General features: G+C 37.3%; 2 pseudogenes; both read left to right on the forward strand.

The window, feature by feature from the left end:
* The window catches only part of LOC143683270 (E3 ubiquitin-protein ligase RNF13 pseudogene), a 31,608-nt pseudogene extending 14,626 nt beyond the window's left edge, over nt 1-16,982 (forward strand).
* Nucleotides 413-928, forward strand: LOC143684757 (protein tyrosine phosphatase type IVA 1 pseudogene; annotated as a pseudogene).
* Nucleotides 16,983-18,462: the final 1,480 nt, after the last annotated feature.

An 18,462-nucleotide genomic window follows, 5' to 3' on the forward strand; every position in this document is an offset into this window, starting at 1 on the left:
TTTGGAGCTTCTGAAGGGCAGTGGAGATTACTGCCAGGTACAGCACGACCTCTATGCAGACAAGTGAACTGTAGAACTCATTACTACTCCACCAAAAAAAACCCATAAGAGTGGTTAACCTGGACTCAGAAGTGTTGAATTGAAATCTGCAGAGCATTTTACAAGAGTTCTGATCTGGATGGGGTAAACCTCAGTTCACTACTTTAAATTGCCTCATTCTTACTGGATTGAAGAATCACTACTTCTTGTTAGGAGGTTCATTTCATTTCCCATTACTCCTGACTTCATACTCAAAGCACTGAGAATTTCAAGTGGAGTATATTGAAGTAGACTTCAGTTTCTTTACATCGTTTCTGTATTCAATTTTTAAAATGTTTTCATAGCCCTATTGAGTGTTTTTAACTAAATTAACATGGCTCAAATGAACCACCCAGCTCCTGTGGAAGTCACACACAAGAACATGAGATTTCTTATTATACACAATTCGGCCAAGGCAACCTTAGGGAAATTTGTAGAGGAACTTAAGAAGTATGGCGTTAGCACAATAGTATGTGAAGCAACTTATGACACTGCTGTTGTGGAGAAAGAAGGCATCCGTGTTCTTGATTGACCTTTTGATGATGGTGCACCACCATCCAACCAGATTGTTGATGATTGGTTAAGTCTTGTAAAAATTAAGTTTCGTGAAAAACCTGGGGGCTGCATTGCTGTTCATCGTGTTGCTGGTCTTGGGAGAGCTCCAGTGCTTGTTGCCCTAGCATTGATTGAAGGTGGAATGAAATATGAAGATGCAGTACAGTTCATAAGACAAAGGCGGTGTTGAGCTTTTAACAACAAGCAGCTTTTGTATTTGAAGAAATATCGCCCTAAGATGTGGCTACACTTCAAAGACTCCAATGGTCACAGAAGCAACTGTTGCATTCAATAAAACCTGGGTGCCTGACACCATTGCCTTGGAAGTGGAACTTGAGAGAGGAAGGACCTAATTTGTCATACATATTAACCAACATGTTGGTGAATAAGTCCAGTGAAGCTTCCATAGGAGTAAGTTGTACCATGCTACAAGTTTGACAGAATTGCAGCCTCTATGTTTAGGTTACAATCAGCTTGTTTGGACACTTAGCAAAAGATTTCTTGCTGGTCAGCATTTAAAATGAGCTTATCATTTATAACAGTTGACCTTTCCTGAAATCATGCAGTATTGAGTTATAAGTCCTCTTTTAAGTCTCTTCTCATGCCAGAATCTTATCAATATATAAGAAATTTAGAGAGATTAGGTGCCAAAATACTCAGCACAATATCTGTATATTTTTTATATCATTCAGAATTTAAAATCCCAGGAACTATGAATACTCTAGACCTTATGTGGTTTATTCCTTCAGTCATTTCAAACCTTGAAAGTAGGTCTGTTTGGTTATTTGCCTGGTCACTGTATGTTTACATCTCCCACATTCATACCAGTATACATCAGGTTTGCACAGCCATTGAATTTTGTTAGATTTTTACCAAGTCTTACAGTGATTATTTAATGTTTATAACTCATTTTGTGATGTTAGAGAAAAACCTCCATTTCGAAAATTGACATTGTACAGAAGCACACGTCTTTAATGTCTCCAGACAAAAAAGCCTTACAGTTAATTTAATGTTTGCACTTTAGGGTGCAACTTAACCAGGAGGGCCTGACAAATAAATGGAAGGGGGCTATTAAATATTTTCAGTAAAGTGTTGCTTTTGTCTTTTGCAGAACATGTAGAATATGCTCTTTAATTTTGTAAATATTTTTTAAAGGTAGACATGCTTTGTGAGCGTAGCTACAATAATTCTTAATCAAAATTTCTGATTTCTTGTCATTTTTTCCCATATCTATTGAAAGTTGTTTACCACTATTTTTGTTCAAAGTGTGATTTTTTTTCCCCAACCTCTCCTGCAAAAAAAGAAGTAGGTTTCTGCTGATTCAGCAGACATCTAATATTTTATATGCCTTTTGAGCTGTGTAACTTAATATTTGTATACTTGATAATTTGTTTTATCATGTAACTGATAAATGGTGATGTGTATTAATGTTAGTTCAACCATATATTTATACTGTCTGGGAATGTGTGGCTATAGTTCTGTGGGAGAAATAATTTGTCAGTGTTCACCAGCTTGTAAAAACTTAGTACGAAAGCTTAAACATCTAAATAAATATTGAAATGCAAAAAAAAAAAAAAAAATAGGGCAAACAAAGGTTAAAATAAACTGAGTAGATTGAAATACTAGTGCTCAATGAGAGGGAGGGGTAAGGGGTATGGTATGTATGAGTTTTTTCTTTTTTCTTTTTTCTTTCTTTGATGTAATAATGCAAATGTTTAAAAAAATGATCATGTGATTAATACAGACTATGTGCTGATATTGTGAGCCATTGATTGTATACCATGTATGAAATTTTTGTATGTCAAGAATATTTATATATTTTTACAATAAAAATATTAAAATCAGAAAAAAAATTAAGCCTATGAGTCACTCCCAAGAGAACCTGTTTTGTGCTCAGATGTGGCCTCTCCCTCCAGCCAACACAACAAGCAAACTCACAGCCCCCTCTCTATGTGGGACATGACTCCCAGGGATGTGGACCTTCCAGTCAATGTGGAGAGAACTTCTAGAATGAGCTGAAACTCAACATTAAGGGATTGAGAACACTTTCTCGACTAAAAGGGGTAAGAGTGAAATGAGACAAAATAAAGTGTCAATGGTTGAGAGATTCCAAACAGAGTCAAGAGGTTCTCCTGGAGGTTATTCTCACACATTAAACAGATATCACCTTTTTAGTTAAGGTGTAACAGAGAGGCTGGAGGGAACTGCCTGAAAATGTAGAACTGTGTTCCAGCAGCCATGTTTCTTGAAAAAGATTGTATAATGATATAGCTTTCACAGATTGTGAAAACCTTGTGTCTGATGCTCCTTTTGTTGTTGTTTTTTTTTTTCTTAACATGGGCAGGCACCGGGAATCGAAACCAGGTCCTCTGGCATGGCAGGCAAGCATTCTTGCCTGCTGAGCCACTGTGCCCTGCCCTCTGATGCTCCTTTTATCTACCTTATCAACAGATGAGTAAAACATATGGAATAAAAATAAATAATAGGGAGAACAAATGTTAAAATAAATTTAGTAGATTGAAATGCTAGTGATCAATGAAAGGGAGAGGTAAGGGGTATGGCACATATGAATTTTTTTCTGTTGTCTTTTTATTTCATTTTCTGAACTGATGCAAATGTTCTAAGAAATGATCATAATGATGAATATGCAACTATGTGAAGAAAAAATGAATCTTACTATATATAAATTCAAGAAAGGAGATGAGTATGATGTATATGCCATTTGTTTGGATGAGTATGAAGATGGAGACAAGCTCAGAATCCTTCCCTGTTCTCATGCTTATCACTGAGAGTGTGTAGACCCTTGGCTAACTGAATCCAAAACAACCTGTGCAGTCTGCAAGCAAAAAATGGTTCCTTAAGGTGACTCAGACTCTGGCACAGATAGTAGTCAAGAAGAAAATGAAGCATTAGAACATACCTGTTTACTTAGACCTTTGGCTTCTGTCAGCATCCAGTCATTTGGAGCTTTATCAGCATCCCACTCACATCAGAACATGACAGAATCTTCATACTATGAGGAAGAGAACAATGAAGACAGTGACAGTAGTGAGGCAGAAAATGAAATTAATGAACATAGTGTTGTGGTCCAAGTGCAGTCTAATGGTGAACAGGATTACAATATAGCAAATAATAGTTTGACCTTCAGAGGGCAATTGATTTATTTCCTTTTAAAATGTTTGTTTACATGTATAATTCTTTTTTGCTCCCTTTAGAGATTTCTGTAGAAATAACTTATTTGTTATTCTACAGTTTAATCAAATGATTAAAATAGGTTTTTGATCCAATATTTATCTGCAGGAGTGTGTTTCATTTTAATAAGTAAGAGAAAGATGCTGTACCTCAAGCATCAAAAAAAGCTCTCCTTTTGGTGTGAAATATATAGCCAAAATGTTACAAAAAAAATTCCTTAGGAAAGCTTGCAGACTTAGGTCACAATATACCAATGTTTTGTTTTACCACACAAGGTCCACGCTGCTGCCACCTAGCATGAGCTAAGCCAACTGCCACCTCCATAAAATTACATGAAATAGTTGAGTTGAATAATGCCTATATTTCCTGGTATATCCCCAAATTGCCACTATTAGTGAGAGACAGCAGATTACTATTTTAATGCTTTTTTCCTCCTATCCACACCATAAAGAAAAACGTATGCTTAAAGTTATCTTTCCTTCCTATGCCCAAGCAGTCTTATCCTGATAAAATGGTCTATATAAGTGCAGATTTCAAAAGTTTTTTTAAAGGTTTTAATACTATAATGTTATGTATGAATTTTATTCAGCAGCTAAAGTAATAGGTCTCTGAATTTTACCTATTGAATTTCAGTATCCTTAAGAGTTTTATGTGGTTGTGATCAAAGCAAAAAGAAAATATTCCATAAAAATAATGAACTTCAGCAACTGTTGATACTCAAATCATATACTCTTAATAAAGAGCATCTTATGCTTATATGGCCTTGTATGCAGGAAGTTTGAACGTTAATAAATACATTTTCCACTTTAAGAATCAGCACATGTTTTTTCTACTGTACTATTACTTAACTGCATTATTTAGCCATGAAAGTCTTATTTGTACATATGGTCAGTGCTATAAAGATATGGTTGAGGTCAGAAAAACACACATCATTTTAAAATTTTGTCCAAGGTAACTTGACTGCTCACAAGCAGTTAGGGAATCCCTAAGAAAGTTAAGACAGCAGCTAAATAAGCATTCCAAAAATAGTCTATACTAGGTATATATACCCTGTTATACATTAGATATATCTGTATGACATGGGAAATTAACATAAAGTGAATAAAAACATATAATAAGTACAAAAAAAACAAAGATTTTACAAAGTTCCATGCACTAGGATTACTTTCCAGAAAGCTACAACCTTCATATGGGTCCCTGGACTACTGTGCTGGTTTGAAAGGATTTATGTACCGTAGAAAAGCCATATGTTGATCCTAATCAATCTCGTGGGAGCCATTTTTTTTAAATCCCTATTCATTAACATAGGTTGGAAAGTTGATTACGTTATCTCCATAGAGATGTGACTTGTGGGTATTAACCTTTCATTAGAGGGAGATGTGACTCCACCCATTCCAGGTGGGTCTTGATTAGTTTACTGGAATCCTTTAAAAGAGGAAGTATTTTGGAGAAAGCTTGAGAATTATGGGAGAGCAACAGAGCAGAGTCATGAAAATGATAAGAGCCAGAGCCCATGCAACCAGAGACCTTTGGAAATGAAGAAGGAATATGCCCCTGGGAGAACTTCATGAAACAAGAAGCCTGGAGAGAAACCTAGCAGACATCACCATGTTCACCATGTACCTTTCCAGTTGAGAGAGAAATGTTGAACATCATCGGCCTTCTTGAACCAAATTTTCTTTCCTTGGATGCCTTAAATTGGACATTTCTTTAGACTTGCTTTAATTTGGACATTTCCATGGCTTTAGAACTATAAACTAGCAACTTGTCAAATTCTCCTTTTCTAAAGCTGTTCCATTTCTGGTATATTGCCTTCCAGTAGTTAGCAAACTGGAAAAACCAGATAAGTCCTGAAATGCAGAAGGGCCAGCCTATCCAGAACATCTACTAGTTCCACCCCCCCCCCATCCTATATTATCAACAGCCCTTTCCAAGATGTAAAGGCTAGAATGAGCATAGCCCAAATATTTCTAAAAGAGGTGGAGAAAGATCAAAGATGATAGTGGAGTTATACAGAAAAATAGGATTTAACAAATGAGTATGATTGCTGAGTCATTATATTGATAATTTGTTTAGTCTCTGGTACCTTGGAGCTAGAAGTAAAAACCTAAAATTGTGGAATTGTAACCCATACCAAACTCTGAAATCTGTTATACAGCTAATTGTTATGATGTTCTTTGAAATTTATTGTTTTTTTGTATATATGTTATTTTCCACCAAAAATGAAAGTAGATTGTGATGATAAATACACAGCTGTATGATAATACTATTAACCACTGATTGTATACATTGGGTGATTACATGGTATGTGAATACCTAATATATATCAATGAAAAATAATTTTTAAAAGTGATAATAGAGCTAAGATTCAGGTGCACATCAATCTGACTCCAAATTAATATCCCTCATAGTAGACCACATTGCTTGATTGATAGATGGTATTTGTGCTGGTCTGAAGGGATTATGTAACCTAGAAAAGCCACGTTTTAATCCTGATCCAATCTTGTGGGAGCAACTCTTTTAATCTTTATCCAGTACTATAAATTGGAAACTTGATCAGGTTATCTCCACAGAGATGTGACTTACCCAATTGTGGTAATTAACGTGTCATTGCAGGGAGATGTGACTCCACCCAATCCAGGTGGGTCTTGAATAGTTTGTTGGAATCCTTTAAAAACAGAAGCATTTTGGAGAATGATGACAGAGGGTGGCAAGAGTCCCAAGAACCATGAGAACAATGAAAGCCCAGCCACAGACCTTTGGAGATACAGAAGGAAAATGTCCCCGGGGGAGCTTCATGAGATGAGAAGCCTGGAGAGAAAGCTAGCAGATGTCACCATGTTCGCCATGTGTCTTTCCAGTTGAGAGAGAAACTCTGAATGACATCGACCTTTCTTAAGTGAAGGTAACCTCTTGTTGGTGCTTTAATTCAGACATTATTATAAAATTGCTTCAGTTGGGACATTTTCATGGCCTTAGAACTGTAAACTTGCAACTTATTAAATTCCCCTTTTTAAAAGCCATTCCAGTTCTGATATATCACATTCTGGTGGCTAGCAAACTATAACCATGTTAAATTTTGTTGTCTGTTGAATAGAAGAAAGGAAATAGAGAGGAATGGAGGGAAAGAAGGAGGTAGATCTGGGAAATGTTTTAAGTTATAATGCAAAGCAAATGAATAGAATAGAAATAAGGTATGCAATATGTAATTATTTTAAACATGTATATGAAATATTTATATCACAAATGAAAGTGTTCACCATCACTGATATGTGCAGTTGGGAGCTGGATGACTAACAATTTAAAAAGTTGTAGAAGATATTCCTCTTCTGGGAGGACACATAAGAATGAATATTGACTTGATTCTCCTATAATAATTTAGTAGGACTAGCCTTTTGATTTTTTATTGAAGTTTCCAGGTAACTTTCAGGGACAGAAACTTATTTTCATTGACATCCTCTTTCTTTTGGCAGCAATGCAACCTGGTGGTTATATGAATAAAACAGCATGCAGAGGACATTGAGCAGCAGTGAAAGAACTAATGAATCACAAGAGAGAGGCTCTTTGTTGCAATATATTAACAAAAATCATGGCTGGAAATGCAGTCCCACATGTTCTGTGGGTGTTTTTTAATAATTAAAAGTTATGCCATTAGTAATATCTCTGGGGCATTTTACTTGACATTTATGATATCTTTAATTAAAGAAGATATACCCATAGGCAAATGCTGGCTATGCTAAAAAAGTAGGACATGCTTGAGTTATTTAAGTTTAAATGAACCAGTTTATTTCCTCTCAGGGGCTTACATTTAGAATAAATCTTGTAAAACCAGTCACCAGTTAACTCAGGAATGTGGATATGAATTAGGGAATGCCAACAAACATGGCTATTTAGAGTTACATATTGTCTGAGTACACAGTCCTGATTTTGCCCAGACTTAGGGGTATGTCCTGAGGCATCATGATTGGAGAAAAAAAATGGAAAATCCAGGTTGTTCATTTTTGAATTTTTCTTAGGCATGTGACTAAAGAAAACTACTCCATTCAAACAATGGAACTTGATCTTTTTTCCTAGTTCATGAGTCACATGGATATTAATACTAGATATATTTCATATAGTATCTAACAAATGGAAATGTCATTGTTTTGGGGAATGTTAGTAAGTTCTAGCATTCAGAGTAAAACATATATCTTAGATTTTCATGTACGAATCTGTTAAAAATAGTCTTTTCACCTGTTTCATTTTTACTTAATCTCTCATTACTTATCTGGAACTTCAAAGCCTTTAATCCCAAAAAGTATCACAAAATAAATATATGTGATGGAACTTGACAATTATCAAGTTCAAAAAGTTCTGCTCAGAATGAGACAAATAAAGAGGTGTGTGTCAGGTCTCAGAAAATAAAACTTAATATACAAAATGAATTCTGTGGCATGGGGGCTCCTTCAGTTTCTCTCTCTCAGCAGCTTCTCTGACAGGACTAATGTGCCAGCAAGATAGATGAGCATGAATGTGCCAATGCCCCACCTGCCAAAGGCCAAACCAGACAACCATGAGCAGGAAGTCATAATCTGCACCAGCCTGATATCTCCTGGTGATGCCTGTGGTCACACATCACCCCTCACCCTTCCTGGTGTGTGTTTTCCTTTAAAACCACAAGCTGTCAGAAAGAGAGTTGGAGTGATTTTTCTTTCCTTTTGCTAGCAGATTTCACTGGCTCCCACCTGCTTGCTCTCCCCTTGCTTTAACTCTGTCTGTTTCTTTCTCTCTAGCAATAAACCCCTTAAGTTCACTGTCTCATGTGGATTCCTTTAATGACCCTGTGCCCAACAGTAGGTTTTTTCCCAAGTGATTGGGGAGATACTAACAAAGAAAAGAAGATTAACTAAATTAATATTCCAAACATTCTGTTGGGCTCAGGGGATAAAAAGATCAATAAATAGCTCCTGTTTAAAAAGAATTTACCATCTATTGGGAAAACATACATAAATAGATAATTATAAAATTATGAGATAAGTGCCCAAATGGACATGCACTTGTGTTATAAATGAACCAGGGTGGCTGCTAACTCAGATATGAGCAATGTAAGACCTTGCTGAACACCTACTTGAGCTGAGAACAAGATATGTGTTGGTGTTAGCCAGGCAAAGGGGTCAGCACGGAGTAAGGTAGAGCAGAAAAAGATGTACCAGGCAGAAGTGGTAATGTGAAAAAAGCAAAACATTTGGAAAGTATGGTGAGGAGCTAAGAACAGTTCTGAATTGGTAGACAGAGAATGAAGAATGGATAGCTACACATATAGGTAAGGAACCAATCATAGAGGAGAATATTTACCACATGAAAGAATTTATCTTTGGGGAGTAGCCAAAGTATTTAAAGCAATCAAGTGGTATTGTCACACCTACATTTTTAATGGATCACTTTGATGGTTCACATGATATGTAAAGAATAAAAGCAATAAATGAAGTGAGAAGGAAATTTGGGAGCCAGAGATATCTAAGGAAAATGTGCAAAAAGAAGAACCCGTAAAGAAGGCAAAAGGAAATGTGCAGAGAGATATGAAGAGAAACTACAGACTGTGGTGTCATGACTGTCAAAAGAGTATAGCATTTCAAGAAGGGAAGAGGGAGCAAGAGTGATGGATGAACAGAGCAGTCCAAGAAGGCAATAACAGAAAAACTGCCCAAGAGAATTGTAATTAGGAAATCAATGATGCCTTTAATAAGAGCAGTTCCATTTGAGTGGTATGGGCAGAAGCCAGAGTATCAATGGTGATGGAATAAATGAGAGGTGAAAAAGTACTGGTGACAGAGAGTAAATAACATATATAGAATTTTGTGTAAGAAAGGGAGAACTATAATTAAGAATGGATCTCTTAGTAAGGGCATAGTTAGAGCCCAGGTAGAGTCAGTGGAGATGGAAAGGTTGAAGATATAGGAACTAGAAGAGACATCCAAAGAGGCCTAGGGAATATGTCAGATGATATATTCTCAAGACAGAGAAGTTGCCTTGAGAAGCAGCATAGTCTCAGAGATGGGGTAAATAACCCACATCTACCTTACCAAAAGGGAAGCAAGAATTTAAGTGAGGCCTTAGGGCCTCATTTTCTAAATGAAGAGGTGACACAAGTAGAGGGATTGCCCTGACATCAAAAGAAAGGAGTTGATTTGTTTTTATTGTTTGTTCTTTACAGATCAAATTTTAGACTTGTACAAGAAAATTTTGTTAAAAGTTTCAAAGAGCATCTGAAAGACTAGCCTCTTACCACTGACACCATACCTTCATCCTGAGGGTATGAACATGCAACTTGAAAGAACAGCCTGTTCCTGTTTAATTAGTGTAACCAAGAAATTAAGATTTAAGGGATGATTTTTATTTCGAATGATGTTCTTTTTTTCCTTCTGGGATATTGGAGTAGATAGGGGGATACCTAAAAGCCCTAAACTGTAATTCAGCTGCCCTGATATCTGAAACGAGTGTAAAACCCCTTATCCTGTGCCTTTGTGACTGTAAGAGCTGTTAGACCCTTTAGATGGTCACTCTCTTATGGGGTAAAGGCCCCAATGCTAATGAAGTCAGTTATTAACTATTTCCTTCCTTTTGGTTTTCCCTTTTAATACTAAAGTGATAGCCTGCCTCCCCTCCTTTCAATTTATGTTCTTTTATTGCAATGATAATGATAACATTTGCCTCCTTTTCTGCTTTGAACTTATTATCTGAAATGGCCTCATCTCCCCTTGCTAAAATCCTTAAAAACCTTGAACCCCCTAAACTTGGGGAGACAGATTTTTGGGCCATTAGGCCATCTGCTCTCCTACTACATGTGTAGTAATAAGCTATTTCTCTCTTTGAAATCCCAGGTCTCAAGAATTGGTTACTGAGCACATTGGGCAGAAGAATCCACAGCCTTTGTCTGGTAACAATTAATATCAATTTTCTTGAAACTGACTATTATTCTAAAATCTTAATATTTTTTAAATGCTTGAGGTTAAAAAAAACCACTTCATTTGTAAAGTCTTATGAAAGGAGCATTTTTCTATATGTTTTTGTTCATTGAAGTTTTTGCCACTTATATATATATATTGCATTCAAATTATTGTTTTTTGATCCAAGCATTTTTCTCATTATAGGAAACTTTGCTGAATGATACCCAATTCATACTGGAGACAAAAGGTTGCTGTTGTTAGAATCAGAAGCTTCTCACCCAGTAATCCATATATCTTGGTGCACTCAACTCTTAGCTCTTTTTAAAAATAATCATTATATCACTAACATTATTTCATCCCACCACATACCTGACACCTTCAATCAGGTAGAGAAAATGCTGATGCCAAAGACCCCACCATCTTTACAAGGCATACTAATGGATCTAAATCATATATTATGAAATAGGACATTTCTATATTCATACTTTTTTACATTGATGCTTCATTCTTATTCTTATGGTGATTTTTTCCTCACTTGTCCCATTATTCATACTTGAGTCATGGCTGAATTGAGGGCCTATTTAGGAATCTTTTAGGAGCAAATAATATAAATAGATAAATGAAAACAAACAAGCTAGCAAGCAAACACATAAACGCAAAGGCTTTAAGCAAACAAAGACAGTCAGCTGGTTCATGTCTCACATCTGACTTCAGAAACCAGCCTGAACTAGAACTTAAAAGACATATCCAGAACCTATCACTTTTTCTCCTTCAGCAGATTTGTTTCCATCCTAGGGCTCTACCCTATGCACCCCAATAATTCTAGGCTCTTCCCTCCTTGTGGTTGCATCAGTTCTAAGCTACTTCTTTTCTCAACACCAGAAGAATTTCACTCATCATTTAAAATAAAAGTCCTGGGATTTACTCAGATTGGGCCCTTTTAAATCATATCCATAACCGAACAGTCTGACCATAGTGAGGACTATACTTATTGATCACCAGGGTTAGGGTGGGGGTTGATCTCCAAAGGAAACCAAAAAGGATGGGAAAACAAATGGTGGAAAACAAAATGTTTGACAAAGTGTCCCAACTGTCCTCAGCCATAATTTTATATGTCAAATCCCACTTCTAGGAGAAGGTGTTTCCTGGCCCAGCATACCTGCTAGCAGAGTTCTAGCTTCAGCCCAGCTACCATTTCCTGGGGTAATTCTAACTAAAATATTTAGATGTGAACCTTACCCCACAGTAATCTTCCCTGATGACCATATCTATATGATTCAATCTTGAGTCAGCTAAATCTCTATTTCAACACAATGCTAGGTAATCATTATTAAATGCTTATGTGAAAGCTTATAACTAGCAGTGGGGAGTCTCATTTCTATTTTGCAACTAATACTTTCAAATTTGTTAAAGGCATGTGTACCTGGCCTACAAAGAAATACGTAAAGAAATGAGATTGAGAAACTGATTTACACATGTTTCCTGGAAAGCAAAGTCCCATTGATCCAACTAATGCTATAAAGAATATAGGGCATAGTGACCAGAGCATTAAAAAAAAAAAAAAAAAAAGACTTATACTCAGTATTTCTACACTCATGACTAGCACCACAATATCTATCACCCCAAAGAAATACATTGGGGTGAGTAAATTTTATGGTTCTTTTCCTTTTAATATTTCATTTTTTTATCAAAATTCTCAATCAAATCTGACAAAATTCATCCCTTTATGGAAACTGTACCCTACCTGAACATTATATTTGTTTACCTCAGCCTGCTCAAATTTTATCTGTAATCACTAGCTTCAATTTATAATGGGATCTCACCTAATATTATACTAGTTTCAAGTGTACACTGAAATGACCAATGGGTGTCTCTAGAGAACATGTGTATATGAATTCAAAATCAGAGAGTCAGATTTTTCCTACTCAAGTTATCAAAGGGCATATTACACAATACTTTTAACTCTATTTATATAAATTGCAAACCCAACCAGCACTGGAGAACTTGCCTAAACAAGGAAGGCATAATAGTGTAGTGGAAAGAGTGTAGGTTTTGGCATCCAACAGACATGAGTTTTTATGAATTATAAGTCTGCATTTTATATGCTGGAGTAGAAAACATTTTCAACTTCTCTCAATCTTGGTTTCCTCAGCACAAAAAATGGTAACAATTGACATACATCTTTAGAGATTTTTGAATATTAAATGAGGTAGTGAATACAACAAGCCTATAAAATGCTCAACAAGAAGATGTCAAGTAAAATGCTTCAGTACTTGCTGTGCCATAGAACCTTTGAACAACCAGAAAGAACTGGCAGAAACTTCCTTCCCAAAACCCCAGAAAACAGTTAAAGGACTGCAGTAGCAGAGAGACTGCTGAATCAAGAAAAAGTCACCTTAAAAACACTAGGCCCCTCCCCCAACCCTCATTAGTTCAATTGTAGCCAAGAAATTAGAATTTAAGGGATTATCTTGATTACAAAATCATTATATTGTTTTTTTCTTTCTGGTATATTAGATAAGCAGAGGGAAATACCTGAAATCCCTAAACTGTAATTCAGCTGCTCTGATGCTGAAATGATTGCAAAAACCCTTATTTTGTGTCTTTGTGGCTGTAAGAGCTATTATTCCCTCTATCTGGTCATTTACTTATAGGGCCAAGACCCTAATGTTAATGAAGAATTTGAAGTCACCCACTAACTTCAACATTTCAGCCCGGAACATTTTAAAACCTATCTCTGCTGTTGAAAGATAACTTGTCTTCCTTCCTTTTGGCTTACAGCTTTAGCATTGAATGATAGCTCTGCTTCTCCACCTTTCTAATTAAGTTCTATTGAAATGATAACGATAACACTGTCTCCTTTTCTGTCTAGAACTTGCTGTTTGAAATTGTAATGATCTCATCTCATCCCATGTGAAAATCCATGAAAACCTTGACACCCCCTAAACTCAGGGGGTTTTGGGCTGATAGGCCATCTGCTCCCCTACTACATGTCTAGTATATACAAGAAATCAGGATTTAAGGGATGATTTTGATTATTGAATCATAATATAGATATTCCTTTTTGCTTTATGGGATACTGGAGTAGAAAGAGAATACCTGAAAGCTCTAACTATAATTAAGTTGCCCTGATATCTAAAATGATTGTAAAAGCCCTTATATTGTGCCTTTGGGATGGTAAGAGCTGATGCATCCTATCTGGTCATTCCCTTATAGAGCAAAAGCCCTTATGCTAATGAAGACAGATTAATTAACCTCATCCTAGAATTTGTAAATTATATCAGCTAGATTCTGTTATTGAAAGATAACTTGTATTCCTTCCTTCTGGTTTACACCTTTAGTACTGAAGTGATAGCTCTACCTCCCCTCCTTTCAATTTATGTTCTCCTATTGAAATGATGATAACACTGTCTCCTTTTCTGTTTTGCAATTGCTATTCAAAATGACCTCATCTCCCCTTGCTAAAATCCTTAAAAACCTTGAACCTCCTAAACTCGGGGAAACAGATTTTGGACTACTAGGCCATTTGCTCTACTATACACCTAGTAATAAACTCTTTCTCTCTTTGAAACCTTGGTGTCTCAGGAATTGTTCTGAGGAACTGGTTATTGAGTATGTCAGACAGAAAAATCCACGGCCTTTGTGTGGTGACACTAGTAATAAGCTCTTTCTCTCTTTGAAACCCTGGTGTCTCAGGAATTGATTACTGAGCATGGAAGGCAAAAGGATCCACAGCCTTTGTCTGGTCACACAGTGTGGACTTGGCTTGTGCTCCCTGTACAGCCTAATGCTGAAGAGAGAGGAAGAACCTCATGGACCAAAGAACCCTCCTCGTGGACCATGCTGGGAGCCTATGTTTGACCCAATCTGTCTAGTGGTGGCCTGAAGCACTCACTGTTCCAGAACTTGACTGCATGTAGAAGGCAGCTCACATGAACTCACAGAACTCTCCTCCAGAACACTGTGGGAGAGCAATCAAGTTATGCTGCCTTGGGTAAGGGATTTCTGGTAGTAGAATATACTGTACAACGACCAGGACCATGAAGAAACTGTTTCCTAGCGTAAAGGGAAATTCCTAGGGCCACACAGGTATGCCCAAGAGAAAACACCTAAATGAAAAGAATCAGGAAGGCCCCTATGCCTGGAACTATTTTCTAAAACTCATTGTATGGATAAGCCCTAAGGAGAAGATTTGCACAGTAAGTCTGCAAAGACTGGGAAAGTTGTTTTCTTTTTATTCCTTGTTTTTTTTTCCTGTTAGCTCCTGGCATTCAAGGAAAGCTCTGTCAAAACATTAGCTGGATAGAAGTTTCAAGAGCAGACACCTCAGAGTCTAAATTCCCCCAATAACTCTTTAACACAATAAAATGTCCAATTTTCAATATAAGGTTACAAAACATACAAGGAAACAGGAAGCAATGGCTTGGGCAAAAGAAGAGATTAAAACATTGGAGACCAACAGTTAAGAGGATCAGACTGGAGACATATCAGACAAAGACTTCTTTAAAATGATCCTAAATATGCTCAAAATGCTAAAGGAAAACACAGAGAAAGAACTAAAGGAAAACAACACAACAAGCAAACTCTCCACCCTCCCCCTGTATGCATGAGACATGACTCCCACGGGTGCAGACCTTTCTGGCAACATGGGACAGAAATGCTGAAATGAGGTGAGACTCAGCATCAAGAGATTTAGAAAATCTTCTTGACCAAAAGGGGGAAGAGTGAAATGAGACAAAATAAAATGTCAATGGCTGAGAGATTCCAAACAGAGTCAAGAGGTTATCTTGGAGGTTATTTTATGCATTAAATAGATATCACCTGGTTATTCAAGATGTAGTGGAGAGGCTGGACGGAAATGCCTGAAAATGTAGAGCTGTGTTCTAGTAGCCATGTTTCTTGAAGATGGTTGTATAATGATATAGCCTTCACAATGTGACTGTGTGATTGTGACAACCTTGTGTCTGATGCTCCTTTTATCTACCTTGTCAACAGACAAGTAAAACATTTGGAATAAAGATGGGGGAACAAATGTTAAAATAAATTTAGATTGAAATGCTGGTGATCGGTGAGGGGGAAGGGTGGGGGTATGGTATGTATGAATTTTTTTCTGTTTTCTTTTTATTTCTTTTTCTGAATAGATGCAAATGTTCCAAGAAATTATCATGATGATGAATATGCAACTGTGTGATGATATTGTGAATTACTGATTATATATGTAGAATGGAATGATCAAAAGTTAAATGTTTGCATTTGGTGTTTTTGTTTTCTTTTTTGTATTTAAAAAAAATTAATTAATTTAAAAAATGTAAAAAAAAAAAACTGCTTTTAAATGTAATTTTAAACCTGAAAGCAAACTGTGAATAAGAACTGTCTCCCAAAGAAGCAATATATAAATGTAAAGTCTGCACCCTGTGCACATACTGGGAGATTTGAATAAGCTTTCATCTATTGCCCCAGATCTCCCAGAAATGAATAAATCTTTTCATCTGTCTCCCTGGATTCAGAAGCATCTTTCCCAGATGTCACAGAGGATGCAAATCCTGAAGGAAGTAGGAAATAACTGAGACAAACTGAAGTTCTCCAGACCTTTGTTACTTGTTAACTAAGATGATTGTCTCTCTTTGAGTCTGACAGGTATAAAAACCAACTGAAAAATCAGTATGGGGAGGCTGATTTGGGGAAAGTCCCCTGTTCTGCTGCCTGAAAGGCAAACTACAAGGCAAGAATGAAGGAGTTCAGGCAAAGGGTTTATATCAGGAAGAAACAGATTTGCAACCATGCCGGAGCAGCAGGGGTAGGACATAGGGTTTTCATGGCTTGAGGGTGGGGAGTCAGAGAAGGGGAAAAAAACTCTGCAGGGTAAGTTTCTATTCTGACGTTTTCAGGACAGGCTGACTGTGGTCACAGGGGGTGGATCCAGGACTATAGGTTTTGATTCTACATTGTGTTCAGGACAGGCTGACTGTGGTTGTGGGGAATGCATCCAAGACTACAGGTTTTTACTCTGCTTGGTGATGCTGTCTCAGGAAGTGGGAGAGGTTTTGTCTGTCTTCCAGGGCTAACTCCACCAGGTAAATAAACCTCTTTTTCCTCCTCAGTCGTTCAATGTCTATACATTTGCCCACATTGAGTGATGAACCCAGATTTGGGAGTGCCCTTCTACAATTTGGCACCCAATATGAGCACAAACCTGAAGGACAGGCTTCTCGGTGGATTCTTGGACACTGAAGTAAGACATTTGTGAATCTAGCTCTACAGCCAACAGAGACTTCTCCGAGAATTAGATAAGACAATTTCTTGCTCCAGGCATCTAGTACCCCAAAGATGGCTGGCCGAGGAGAAAACGGATTTGGTGAGTAAGTGCAGATGTCTTCTGTGTTTGTATGGGCCAGTTTGGTTTGGTATTCAGTGACACATAAACTCCTGTCAATGCTGTAAGTGGGCAACTGCACTTGGTTTGAGTGCTTGGTGGGACATAAATTTATGCCACAGCATTTCTGTAGGGTGTGGACGCAGGCATAGAGGAATAGTCACTAAGACTTGGTTTGAAAGGGAACAGCCTGTGGCATCAAGGGAGGTCACTGAATTTGGTGCCTAGTTTTGGATTCAGTTATTTGGGCACTCAGTGCCACATAAAAGCCATTTGGACTTGGTCAGCCAGTGTTGTTTTAGTTTTTGGTTTGGTTGGGTTTTAGTTTGTGTTTTGTCCTGTTTTGTCTCAAGAGTTGTCTAAATAGTATTAAAAGAAAAAAGAATAGGAAAGGTGAGTGAGAAATCTAAGAAAAATAAGAAGGATAATCCTTTAAATTGCAGTCTTAAGCAACTGGGAACAATTCAGGTATGAGCCCATGACAAAGAAAAGTATGAAACGTTTATGTGAAGTAATTTGGCCTCAGTATGAATTAGAGGATGGCCATAAGTGGCCAAGCCAGGGATCAATAGAATATCATGTCATTTTGCAGCTAGATTTATTTCATAACAGAATGAACAAATGGGATAAAAGTCTGTATGTGCAGTATTTTATGGCTCTAAATGAGAACGAAAAGCTGCAAAAAAATGTTTCAGGCATGGCATTTTACCTACCAGCCAAAGCCGTAGGCTTTTGAAAGCTCCTGAGCTTTTGGCTCCAGAGGAAATAAAGGAAAACCCTAGCAGGGTAAGAAAGAGCTGATTAAGATTTCCAGCCCCTAGGTTGTTGAGGCTTTGGAACTCCAGTGGTGAAATTAGTAGCTAAGATTTCTAGGCCCAGGCTTGTGACTCCCATGCTCCCCACCCCCTCCTGTTAGAGTCTATTTTTGCACTCCACTTTCCCTTTCCACCCAAGTCTATGAGTTCGCCACTTCCTCCTCTTCTCCCTCCAGCGCCTTGTTGGAATGCTGAGAACAAGTCCCTGGTGCATAGCAATTCCCCTGAAATGGCCTTCCCACCTCACTTTTTAAGCAGGGTGTCTCTACCTCTGAAGGGCAAAGCCAGAGACTGTACCCTCTGACAAGTGCCAGCTGGAACAGATAATCAGAGCCAACCTAGAGGATATATGTATGTGCAGATTCCTACCTCAGATTTATATGACTGGAAAAGTTGGGTTCCCAGCTACCAAGAGGATCCCCAAAATTGGAAAACTTGTTTAATTTTTGCAACACATAATCCTAATTGGGCTGTGTTCTAGTTTGCAAGCTGCCGGAATGCAACACACCAGAGACGGATTGGC

The sequence above is a fragment of the Tamandua tetradactyla genome, chromosome 5, assembly GCF_023851605.1.
Source record: "Tamandua tetradactyla isolate mTamTet1 chromosome 5, mTamTet1.pri, whole genome shotgun sequence".
Taxonomy (NCBI): Eukaryota; Metazoa; Chordata; class Mammalia; order Pilosa; family Myrmecophagidae; genus Tamandua; species Tamandua tetradactyla.